The sequence below is a fragment of the Doryrhamphus excisus genome, linkage group LG7 (genome assembly GCF_037039965.1).
Source record: "Doryrhamphus excisus strain RoL-2023G ecotype Guam linkage group LG7, RoL_Dexc_Guam_v1.1, whole genome shotgun sequence".
Classification (NCBI taxonomy): Eukaryota; Metazoa; Chordata; class Actinopteri; order Syngnathiformes; family Syngnathidae; genus Doryrhamphus; species Doryrhamphus excisus.
In genome coordinates, this window is record NC_136363.1 from 23,883,759 (window position 1) to 23,896,426 (window position 12,668).

General features: G+C 42.9%; 2 long non-coding RNA genes across 2 annotated transcripts; both read left to right on the forward strand.

Moving 5' to 3' along the window:
* Window positions 1-238: 238 nt before the first annotated feature.
* On the forward strand, window positions 239-1,765 carry LOC144899494 (uncharacterized). Its single transcript, XR_013627626.1, has 3 exons — window positions 239-377; window positions 603-839; window positions 1,269-1,765. It is a non-coding gene; the product is annotated as an uncharacterized LOC144899494 (long non-coding RNA).
* A 6,815-nt stretch (window positions 1,766-8,580) lies between these two features.
* On the forward strand, window positions 8,581-12,114 carry LOC144899495 (uncharacterized). The gene is made up of 3 exons (XR_013627627.1): window positions 8,581-8,649; window positions 9,110-10,999; window positions 11,082-12,114. It is a non-coding gene; the product is annotated as an uncharacterized LOC144899495 (long non-coding RNA).
* Window positions 12,115-12,668: the final 554 nt, after the last annotated feature.

Below are 12,668 nucleotides of genomic sequence, written 5' to 3' on the forward strand. Positions count from 1 at the left end.
TTGGAAGCCTCAGTCCTCCTGTGGGCGTCTCTTTCCCGAGTGAATGGTCTTATATGGTAGAAGCACATGCATGCAGAAGCCAACTTTTAACATACACTTGCATACTTGCACTTAAGTGCGTTCACACTGTGTACAAGCAGAACAGAGACACCTAGTGCCAAAAACGCAGAACTACAGCACACAGACTTCCCACAATGCCATTTTTCTTAAAGGGCCATGACGCACTTTCCGGAAACGATGGTCGCAACATTCAGATGAAGCACGGACGGCCGGAAGCCCCGCCCGGCACGCTATAGAGCGGTTTCAAATAAAAGAGGGACGGCCTGAGGGCAACCTGCTTCTTACGCACTTTGAAGAAAATTGAACAAGTGTGAGTAGTAAGTACGCAAACTCTCTGTACTCTTTGTACACGCTATTAAAACATTATAATTGTTAAATGGCTTTAAGTGACCTTTAAACGGCATACATTGAGCTAGCTTAAGTAGCACACGGCCTTCAACGTCAGAGGCTCATATTCAAAAAACTAAAGCAGACAGCAGGCTGAATTCTATATAGTTTGAAAGCATATTGACTGCGCTTTCCCTCCTTTTTTTGTTTTACAGAACTCCCTTCTATGGCAGGAGGCTGGTCCACCGGTCACACCTGTAATTGATTGCAGCAGCTACTAACAGTGAACATGGCCACCTTGTGCCATGCCATTCTGCGCATGCGTCAGAGGATCGTTTGAGCTCAGACTTCCCAAGACGAAGTTCGAGGGCGCCATGTTTTCACGGGAAGACAATGGAAGACGACGTGGACAGTCGTTTAACAAGGAAATTCATCGATGTGGAGCCATATGGGTAGGTCATATGCTTATCTGACTTGTTTTCTGTCACCTTTCCTGTTCCTGTTCAATGTTTACGTCAGTGTCATAATGTGACATACGCGACGTTAGCATTAGCTTACCTTTAGCCTGCCAGCCAGCTAGCTAGCTAGCTAGCTAGCTCGCTATCAACTGCGAGCTGTTTTCGGTTGCAGAACAGGAGATTTTTATGTTTATTAAATGTGTAAGGATTCGTCCCTTTTATATATGTTATGTGATTATTTTGGCAGCAGCAGTGTCCTCTAAGCCATGGGAACCGCGTGTAGCGCAAACATTTGTTGAAGTATGCTAGCGACCTGAGTCTTGTGGATACCGTCGGGGAGCGGGAGTTTTTGTTTGTGACAAGTATTCCATGGAAGTGAATTTTGGAACTTTAATTTCACCTATACACATACACCATCTCTAGACACCTGGGGTGAAGGACGCGCCACAGAGAGGCCGCCGCCGGGGTCAAGGTGGCCAACCCCTACAGAAGGTAACATTACAATATGTATATGGTTATTTGAATCTGGAAATGGCAGTTTAGCCTTTTAAGTTTTATTGATTTAAAGAGTTGGATAATGGAGTTCCTCAACGATATCCCGTTGTGAGGAAAAAAGAGTTTTGTTTAGGTTAGGTTTCAAGACACAGATGAAAAATGTGTATTAACCCGTAGATGCATAAGTGGGTCAAAAATGACCCAGTCAGGTTGTTTTCTTGAAATATCTTCATAATGAATTTTTTTTTTATCATTTCATATTCCAGTTATTCCGAAAAAAAACATGTTTTCAATATAATACCATTCAAATTTTTAACTTAGCTTTTATACATTTCAAGAAATATGGACTCTTATGGAAGAGTGTAGGGTCCAGTCACTCATGCATCTTAGGGTTAAGAACTAAGTTGATTTTGAGTGTTTTGTTTAAAAAAAAAAAAAAACCCAACAAATATTGTCAAGCAGCTTTGTCGTTTGGACTACTAACCATTGTGATGATTTTAGATTTTGTAGTTGCCATAATTGAAATGATTTCTCCATCCATTTAACAGAATGCTGAAGGATGTTGACGCTCAAGAATTTGGTCCCAACAGCTTAGACAAGGTAAGATTACAGTACAGCTGTTGAATGACACCAACATGGTTTAGTTATTCATTCATTTTCTATGTCTCTTATCCTCACTAGGGTGGGGGTATGCTGGAGCCTGATTTGGGGCGAGAGGCGGGGTACACCCTGGACCGGTGGCCAGCCAATCCCAGGGCACATACAGTACATCCGGAAAGTATTCACAGCGCTTCACTTTTTCCACATTTTGTCAAGTTACAGCCTCATTCCCAATTGTATTAATTTAATCTCTTAGCTCAAAATACTCCATTATGACAATGTGAAAAAGGTTTTTTTTTTTTACGTTTTTGAATTTATTAAAAATAGAAAACAAAAAAATCACATTTACATAAGTATTCACAGCCTTTGCCATGAAGCTCAAAATTGAGCTCAGGTGCATCTTTTTTCCACTGATCATCCTTGAGATAATAACTGTCTATATAAGGTCCCACAGTTGACTGTGCATGTCAGAGCACAAACGCCAAGCATGAAGTCAAAAGAACTGTCTGTAGACCTGCGAGACAGGATTGTCTTTAGGCACAAATCTGGGGAAGGATACAGAAACATTTCTGCTGCTTTGAAGGTCCCAATGAGCACAGTGGCCTCCATCCCTACAGTGAAGCATGGTGGTGGCAGCATCATGCTGTGGGGATGTTTTTCAGCAGCAGGAACTGGCAGACTAGTCAGGATAGAAGGAAAAATGAATGCAGCAATATATAGAGATATCCTGGATGAAAATATTGCTGCATTCATTTTTCCCTTCTATCCTGGCTAGTCGAATAATGGGGGCCACTGTGCTCATTGGGACCTTCAAAGCAGCAGAAATGTTTCTGTATCCTTCCCCAGATTTGTGCCTCAAGACAATCCTGTCTCGCAGGTCTACAGACAGTTCTTTTGACTTCATGCTTGGCGTTTGTGCTCTGACATGCACAGTCAACTGTGGGACCTTATATAGACAGTTGTTATATTTCCAAATCATGTCCAATCAACTGAATTTACTGCAGGTGGACTCCAATTGAGTGTATAGTAGACACCAAATGTCCAGAAGGAGGCGTCTGGCACACTAGTGTGGGAAGTCCATACCTGCATGAGGAAAGTGGAAGTCAAAAAATAATCATTCTAATAATACGATTCCCAATTAAGGGAATAAATCCCAGGTCTTTGGTTTAGTTATGAAATGTTGAATTAATTTCACAGGTGCCTCAACCTGTGGCTGTGTTGTGTTTTTGTGCACCGCTATCTGGAAGTAAATACAGCTTTAGTACAAATGCAGTGAAGCTGTTCTGGTTTGAAATAATGTTTTGTAGAAGATGTGTTAAGATCATTTCATTCAAAGAAGGCCATCTTAAAAAAAATACTACACAATCATATTAGAAAAGTGGTGTAGGTGGTAGCTTAAATCATGTAAATATTACTTATAATTTGCTCCAAATAAAGTCAGGGAAAACTAGTTAAACAATCCTGAAAAGCGAGTACATTTATATGGATTTTGAAGTAGATTCAAAGGTAGTTTGGGGTCAAATTTACTAGCAAAGAGTACCTTTTTCATTCAAAAAAAGTAAATTTGACCAGAGTGTTTGCCAAGGAAAAGTTGCTTGGGAATTGTGCGTGCAAATTGTTACCTAGCTTTTCTCAAGTAAATGGCACTCCAAATTTTTTTCAGTGTACTGCCCAGTGGACCGCGACCTCCTCCAGCTGCTTTTGGGAGTTCTTTTGTCTCTGGACTGCTCCATGGTATGCCTTCTGCCCCCATCGCCTTGCTTTTCCTTTTTTGGACTGCACTAATGAATACAGATATTCTGGCTGCCACATGAATTACATGTGCAGCATTCTCCATCCATTTAACAGAATACTGAAGGATGTTGACGCTCAAGAATTTGGTCCCAACAGCTTAGACAAGGTAAGATTACAGTACAGCTGTTGAATGACACCAACATGGTTTAGTTATTCATTCATTTTCTATGTCTCTTATCCTCACTAGGGTGGGGGTATGCTGGAGCCTGATTTGGGGCGAGAGGCGGGGTACACCCTGGACCGGTGGCCAGCCAATCCCAGGGCACATACAGTACATCCGGAAAGTATTCACAGCGCTTCACTTTTTCCACATTTTGTCAAGTTACAGCCTCATTCCCAATTGTATTAATTTAATCTCTTAGCTCAAAATTCTACACAAAATACTCCATTATGACAATGTGAAAAAGTTTTTTTTTTTTACTTTTTTGAATTTATTAAAAATAGAAAACAAAAAAATCACATTTACATAAGTATTCACAGCCTTTGCCATGAAGCTCAAAATTGAGCTCAGGTGCATCTTTTTTCCACTGATCATCCTTGAGATAATAACTGTCTATATAAGGTCCCACAGTTGACTGTGCATGTCAGAGCACAAACGCCAAGCATGAAGTCAAAAGAACTGTCTGTAGACCTGCGAGACAGGATTGTCTTGAGGCACAAATCTGGGGAAGGATACAGAAACATTTCTGCTGCTTTGAAGGTCCCAATGAGCACAGTGGCCCCCATTATTCGACTAGCCAGGATAGAAGGAAAAATGAATGCAGCAATATTTTCATCCAGGATATCTCTATATATTGTTGCATTCATTTTTCCTTCTATCCTGACTAGTCTGCCAGTTCCTGCTGCTGCTGCATGATGCTGCCACCACCATGCTTCACTGTAGGGATGGAGGCCACTGTGCTCATTGGGACCTTCAAAGCAGCTGAAGTGTTTCTGTATCCTTCCCCAGATTTGTGCCTCAAGACAATCCTGTCTCGCTGGTCTACAGACAGTTCTTTTGACTTCATGCTTGGCGTTTGTGCTCTGACATGCACAGTCAACTGTGGGACCTTATATAGACAGTTATTATATTTCCAAATCATGTCCAATCAACTGAATTTACTGCAGGTGGACTCCAACTGAGTGTATAGTAGACACCAAACGTCCAGAAGGAGGCGACTGGCACACTAGTGTGGGAAGTCCATACCTGCATGAGGAAAGTGGAAGTCAAAAATAATCATTCTAATAATACGATTCCCAATTAAGGGAATAAATCCCAGGTCTTTGGTTTAGTTATGAAATGTTGAATTAATTTCACAGGTGCCTCAACCTGTGGCTGTGTTGTGTTTTTGTGCACCGCCATCTGGAAGTAAATACAGCTTTAGTACAAATGCAGTGAAGCTGTTCTGGTTTGAAATAATGTTTTGTAGAAGATGTGTTAAGATCATTTCATTCAAAGAAGGCCATCTTAAAAAAATACTACACAATCATATTAGAAAAGTGGTGTAGGTGGTAGCTTAAATCATGTAAATATTACTTATAATTTGCTCCAAATAAAGTCAGGGAAAACTAGTTAAACAATCCTGAAAAGCGAGTACATTTATATGGATTTTGAAGTAGATTCAAAGGTAGTTTGGGGTCAAATTTACTAGCAAAGAGTACCTTTTTCATTCAAAAAAAGTAAATTTGACCAGAGTATTTCCCAAGGAAAAGTTGCTTGGGAATTGTGCGTGCAAATTGTTACCTAGCTTTGCTCAAGTAAATGGCACTCCAAATTTTTTTTCAGTGTACTGCCCAGTGGACCGCGACCTCCTCCAGCTGATTTTGGGAGTTCTTTTGTCTCTGGACTGCTCCATGGTATGCCTTCTGCCCCCATCGCCTTGCTTTTCCTTTTTTGGACTGCACTAATGAATACAGATATTCTGGCTGCCACATGAATTACATGTGCAGCATTCTCCATCCATTTAACAGAATACTGAAGGATGTTGACGCTCAAGAATTTGGTCCCAACAGCTTAGACAAGGTAAGATTACAGTACAGCTGTTGAATGACACCAACATGGTTTAGGTTATTCTATGCTTTACAGTGTCAAAACCTTTTTTCAAGTCGAAGATTGGTTTGAAATTGGAAACGGACAAGGATCTACGTTCTTATATATTGAATGACAGCTGATGCCTTCCATACACAAGGAAAAACTGCCGCAGAAATTGAGAGAGTGAGATTTGTGGTTACAGGAGTTATTGATGTACAATTGAGTTCTTTCAACATAAAAGTATCAATGCCCAATCTGCATCTTTTGTTTTAGAATATTTAATCCTTAATCCATTTGTAGAAAGCTTGCTGGCCACAGTAAAGTAGCAACTCGTCACATTATGAATACATGTACCAGATGATAAATGATGAGTTTTGTTGCTCCATCAGGTTACATCTGGAGGTGTTTGATAAAGACATGGACATGAAGGATGACTTTATGGGAAGGTACTGCTTCCAGTACACATTAGTAGTGTTGTTATTATCGATACTGTCACATACTGCAACTGCTTGATAATACTGCTTACTACCTCCAGCGCAGCGATGCCAGTATTGAGAAGAGCACCGCCATCCTCCTTTATCTACACTTTATTGTCCGATTCACAAGAAAAATTATGTCACACACTTACAGTATATTAAAGACAGGTTGTAGAATTTGATATGGTTGGAATCATTTAGAACATTCATGTAGAACGCAAATGATATTAAATATATATGTATAAATATCAAATATTGCAGTGTAAATAAATAAAAATAAACATGAATTAGAGAAAAGAAATCCATTCCATTATCAAGTGGTTGAAATAATTGTCATGTTTCTCAACATGCAGGCTGAAGGTCAAACTGAAGGACATAATTGATTCTCAGTACACGGATCAGGTATGGAAACGGCTTATATTATTGTCATTGAATTGTTCAAGCATTCAAAGGATTGTGTGTGTTTTATGTATCAGTGTATCAGTACACGCTCAGTGATGTCAAGTCAGGTCGCGTTCACCTGATCCTGGAATGGCTTCCAACAGCCTCGGAGGCAGACCAACTGGATAAGGGGGGTGCTTCCAGAAGAAGAAAAAGCGTACTAATGCTTCATTCAACTATAAAAAATACTAATATCGAACCATTCTCTTCAGATTCTCAAGTTCTACTCCAGGCAGTCCTACCAGAACAAAGCCGTTCCATCTGTGGGACTTTTGTTTGTCTTCATCGAACAAGCAGATGGTTTACCAGTAAGTGAGTCGAGGAGGTACTGAGGAGGCATGATCTGTGTTTTATTATGACCCATGTGGCGTGTCAACAGGTGAAAAAGAGTGGAAAAGAGCCAAAAGTGGGAGCGGATATGCTTCTTGGAAAAACATCCCACAAAACTACTGTGAGACTAAGCGTGGCAACTAGCCAAATAATAACCAGGGTATTGGCATCCGGGACTAACACGTCCATCTTTGCTGTAGGTGTGTGATCGCACGACATCACCTCAGTGGAATGAGGCGTTCTGCTTCCTGGTTCATGACCCTAGAGAAGAGAATGTTGTTGTCAAGGTAAGTTAACAATATTATTTTTAGTATTTCCACCATGTGATATCAACAAACTTGACTTGTATTACTACCTTTACACTTTGTTTCTCCAGCTCTCTCACAGCTGGACGTTGCCCATGGGTTCCTTAGTCGTCCCAATCAGAGAGCTGCTCTCGGAACCAGAACTGGTCCTGGATCAGTGGTTCCATCTGGATGGCGCCTCCCCAGAGAGTCAGATTCTTCTTCGAGCTGAACTCAAGGTAGGCGATCTCTCATTCTAGTCTTAACTCGCACCAGACTTCACATGCAATTGTTGCAGATGCTGATTCCGAGCAAATGTCCTCGTGGTGATCATGAGGCTAAATTCACTTCCAAAGACTCCGACCGCTCGACTGAGCAGCAGAAACGGGAGGCAGATGTGATGCAAAAGTGAGCGCTGCGTATATCCAAGCACACTAGTCTCAGGTCTTATTTGGTTTTCATGCTACATTGGGTTCTTAGGTCAAGTTTGGTGGACACTCCGGTAGAAACTCTTTTCTATGTCTTATCCTCACTAGGGTTGGGGTATGCTGGAGCCTGATTTGGGGCGAGAGGCGGGGTACACCCTGGACCGGTGGCCAGCCAATCCCAGGGCACATACAGTGCATCCGGAAAGTATTCACAGCGCTTCACTTTTTCCACATTTTGTCAAGTTACAGCCTCATTCCAAATTGTATTAATTTAATCTCTTACCTCAAAATACTCCACTCCACTAATGAACTGCACTAATGAATACAGATATTCTTGCTGCCACATGAATTACATGTGCAGCATTTTTGGTAGGTTGAGCGTTGTTGCGCTTCCACCTGAATTGGCATCAGCTGTTGGGGCTCGATTGCGAGGCGGTGCCAGGGTTATTGATGGGTCTTGGCGTCACCGGGGCGCTCATTGTTCCTTGCTGTTCACCTGTCGAGGCTGTGTTGGCGCGCTCCGGTGGCGGGCTCTGGTCTGTCGTGCCATCAGCAGCGTATGTGAAAGGTAGGCATAAAATTACTGGGCGTGTACCGGTGACGGTGCATCATGTGACCGCAGCCATGGTTGTTTTAATTTGCAGCGGGGTTGGTTGTTGAGGACCTGGCGTGCATTTTGGAGGGCTTGCAGGAAGTGCAGTGTCAGCCTCTTGAGGCTAGGATTGCACTGGCTGTGTGTTAAGCTACCTTTGCTCCGGTAAGCTGCCGATGCTTTAAACAAGCAGAAAGCTAACTTTAGCACCACATGTTGTCTGTCTCAAAGTTAAATGATCTGGTTAGATAATTAATTTTCTTTTTTGTGGTTAGCACAGAGAGGTTGTCACGTTCCGGCTTGGGAGCTTTACGGCACGACCCCAGGATGCAGAGATGAGGACCCAATAGCAGGTAAAAAGGCATTTATTGTTGATACTATGCAGCAGACCAACGCACTAGCATGTTCAACAGAGAAAACAACATCAATGACCCAACAAAGAAAGGAGCGCGCACCTGAACCAAATAGGCATCACAAATAATGAGAAACAGGTGCGGGAGATAATGGACATCAACTGAAAACACAGCAGAGCAACACAGGAAGGAAATACAAAACAAGGGCATGAACGAGGAACTGAGGAAAACTAAGAGCTGTCACAAGGGGGTGACAGACGTTAAACTATTTGTTGGCAAATTCAGGTTCAACATTCAGTGTGTGTGTGTAAAATGTTGCAGATTGAATAGTTTAACAGGCTAACACACATAATATTGTTTGAAGCAATGTCGGTGTGTTCTGTTGTACTTTGCTAGCTCTGACAGAGGTTTAAACTTCAAAAGTGGTGCCCTGTCTAATATTTTGTGTATGTGTTTTCAGGTTGCTGCAACGAACGTGACTCGGCACTGTAAGTTCTGTTCAGCTTTTTTTTTTACCACTAGAACATCTATTTAAACACTGTAGATTGCAGCACAACCACTTTTCAAAAATGAGCCCCCTCCCATGCCTCCATGATGATTGCATGTGCACATTTCAGACACTTGGTGCACTGAGTAGTCACCTGTCAAGATATCATACTTAATTGTGACTTTTTAGTGTCCTTTATGCACATCTGAGCAACCATTTTCAGTCTGTACTCCTCAGTCACATAAGATCACACTTAAAAAAGAACGAGACAGAGGTATAGTATATAAAATAATTATCTAACCAGATCATTTAACTTTTAAATAGACACAACACATGGTGCTAGAGTTAGCACAAATGTCTACTCTTCATTGAACGCCATAAAAGTAGAGTGCACCAAGGGAGTCTTGCATCAGACTTTTCTAGTGACATTGTCTTTGAGCATACTCACAATCAACATGCTTTCGGCTGGCTATATTTTCCTAATAACACGGTATCTATAGACATTAACTGTAGATACTGTACAAGGTGAGCTGATCCAAGAGCAGCCCCAGTCCTGTTTTTGTGAATGATTATATTTTGTTGTTGTTGACATGTGCTGGCAATTTGCTCCTCATGTGCTGGAATGTTGTTGACAAATGGTATGACGTTATTGTACATTTTTAGCGCGCGCGCTTTTATTTTGAATTTCTTTCAAACCCCGCCGACGGCAGCAGTGCGCTTTCGTCACTGGTGAGTAGCATGTCTTTATCTCTATCATGTAATATTCTCGTATTAAACCAACATTACCACAGACGTATTGTGAGCTAAGCCAATGGTAAATTTGCAAAAGTGCCTGTTTGAACTGTGCTAATGTTCTAGCTAACAAGTGTTTTGGCTAACCTTCTAGCTAACAAATGGTTTAGCTAACGTTTATAGTTAGTTAAACCTGGTTTAGTTAGTTAAATAAACAAAGGTGCAGTAGTACTATGGTGCCAGATATTGACCCCAGTCATTTAAGTAGGGACATTTTTTTTGGTCTTGTTTATGATAGTGTTACTCAACAGCTTGATGTGTTGCTTTCAGGGATTCAATGAGTTTAATTATCATCTCATCAGTTGATGTGTGTGAGTGCATATGTCATAACTTAGAAGAGAGTTAGGAGTCTTAGGAGAGAAAAAGTCACCCATTGTTGAACATCTATGCTGGCTGTACAGTCATAGCTAGTATATAGTTTGTGCTAAAATTGTGAATTTGACCTGAAATTGTATTTTACAGTTGGTGGGTGAATGTTGACCACAAAGCATTTACCTGTGCAAAAACAATAATTATAGGAAGTGTCCCTTGTTAACTTCTCTCAACCATTGTCTTCCTGTCCCATTTAGAATTGTCCAGATCACACTGCCAGAAAGTGTTCTTTGCCACGCGAGTCATTGAAATGTATTAGTTTGCCACATTTGCACAATGTACATGTTGTCAGTTTGTGCTCATCTGTCATTTTCAGTTCTGATATTACTGCACTTGCAAGCTCAAATTGTAGTAGGCCATGTGACGTGCATGATGACCACTAGTTGGCGGTACATACCAAGTAGAAACAGCAGTAGATTACAGTGACCCCTATTTTTGTATTTATATATCTATAAATATATAATATAATTATATATATTTTTGTATTAACCACAAGTGATGATCCCCCGTTGACAACCAGGGTTAGGGTCCGGGGTTGGAGTCAGGGGTTAGGATGAACTGAAGTGTTTGTGCTGTCTTCTACAGGCTGGATGAAGGCCAGCCTTGCTAGCGCTCTCCACTCACACCAGGCCTGTGGGGCAAAAACAGTATCTGCAGCTTCAACTCTGGGTTCTTCTCCCCGTCTTAACCAATGGAAGGGTTAGGATGCACTGAAATGTTCATGCTGTCTTCTCCTGACAATAGTCACAAGTTAGCAAAGGTGGGGTGTTTGTGCTTCCAGGTTCTTCTGTTGATCCCGAAGGACAACACCAGTTTTTCCACCTTTGTGGGAACGATTGCGTTGGCAAGAAGATCCTTGGCATTCCTGAAGGTGTCCCCCGGAAAGCTGTCCACCTGCAGGTCTGGGAAGTCATTTGGTGGAAACTGGAATCTCCCAGGATGACGAATCTCTTCCGCACGGCAAGTTGCCAATCAACCATTTTCCTGGTGGTGTGCCGATGACGCTGGACCAGTTGCTTTTGGCTCCCGCCGATTGAGCCGGACATAGAACTGTCGAAGCTGATGTCCGCCAGTATATCTTCCCATTGGCCTTTTTCCGCAGGTGACTCCCTTGGTGGCGTAAGTAGTGGGGCGTCGTCAAGCAAATTCTGACTCCCAACAGCAAAGGGCCTATGTGGTCCGAGTTGGTAGGGGACCGGGGGGTAACCGATTCCCCTCGCGCCATCTGATCCAAGAGCAGGGACAGCTGGTCACCGTAATCGTCGGATTCCTCTCCCGGTGGCTGACCTTGGTCGAGGTTTTTCTCTTTCCTCGTGCGTTTGCGCTGGGTGCTGACCCAGGGGGTAGCGCTGGAGTCTCAGGGGTTTTGTCCTTCGGCGGTAAGGATGTTTTGCAGGTCTTGCAGGTCTTGGGATGAGGATACCTCTGGTTCTGTTTGGATACCGGCATCCAGGCAGGCCCCGGCAACTGTTGGATCGAGCCGAGAACGAAGAGAAGTGGTTGGGATGGATGGCCTTCCGGCGTCCCAGAGGTGGAGGGTTCCCAGAGGTGGAGGGTTCCTCCAAATCTTGTTCCAATCCTTGGATGTCAGGGTTTGTCGGTGGCGGATCTTCGTTTTGTGCGGGTGGTTTTACAGGTTCATATTCCTGGATTCTATTTTTCAATTTCTCTAGGGTTCTCAACGGAAAGCGAATTCTGACTCCCAACGCCGAAGGGCCTCTGTGGCCTGGGTTGGTGGGGGAGTGGGGGGAACCGATTCCCCTCGCGCCATCAGATCCAAGAGCAGGGACAGCTGGTCACCGTAATCGTCGGATTCCTCTCCCGGTGGCTGACCTTGGTCGAGGTTTTTCTCTTTACTCGTGCGGTAGCGCTGGAGTCTCAGGGGTTTTGTCCTTCGGCGGTAAGGATGTTTTGCAGGTCTTGGGATAAGGATTTACAGGTTTCACAGGTTTTCACAGGTTTTCACAGGTTTTCACAGGTTTTCACAGGTTTTCACAGGTTTTCACAGGTTTCACTTTCTTAGGGTTCTCAACGGAAAGCGAATTCTGACTCCCAACGCCGAAGGGCCTCTGTGGCCCGGGTTGGTGGGGGAGTGGGGGGAACCAATTCCCCTCGCGCCATCAGATCCAAGAGCAGGGACAGCTGGTCACCGTAATGGTCGGATTCCTCTCCCGGTGGCTGACCTTGGTCGAGGTTTTTCTCTTTACTCGTGCGGTAGCGCTGGAGTCTCAGGGGTTTTGTCCTTCGGCGGTAAGCATGTTTTGCAGGTCTTGGGATGAGGTTTTACAGGTTTTACAGGTTCATATTCCTGGATTCTATTTTTCAATTTCTTAGGGTTCTCAACAGAAAGCGAATTCTGACTCCCAAC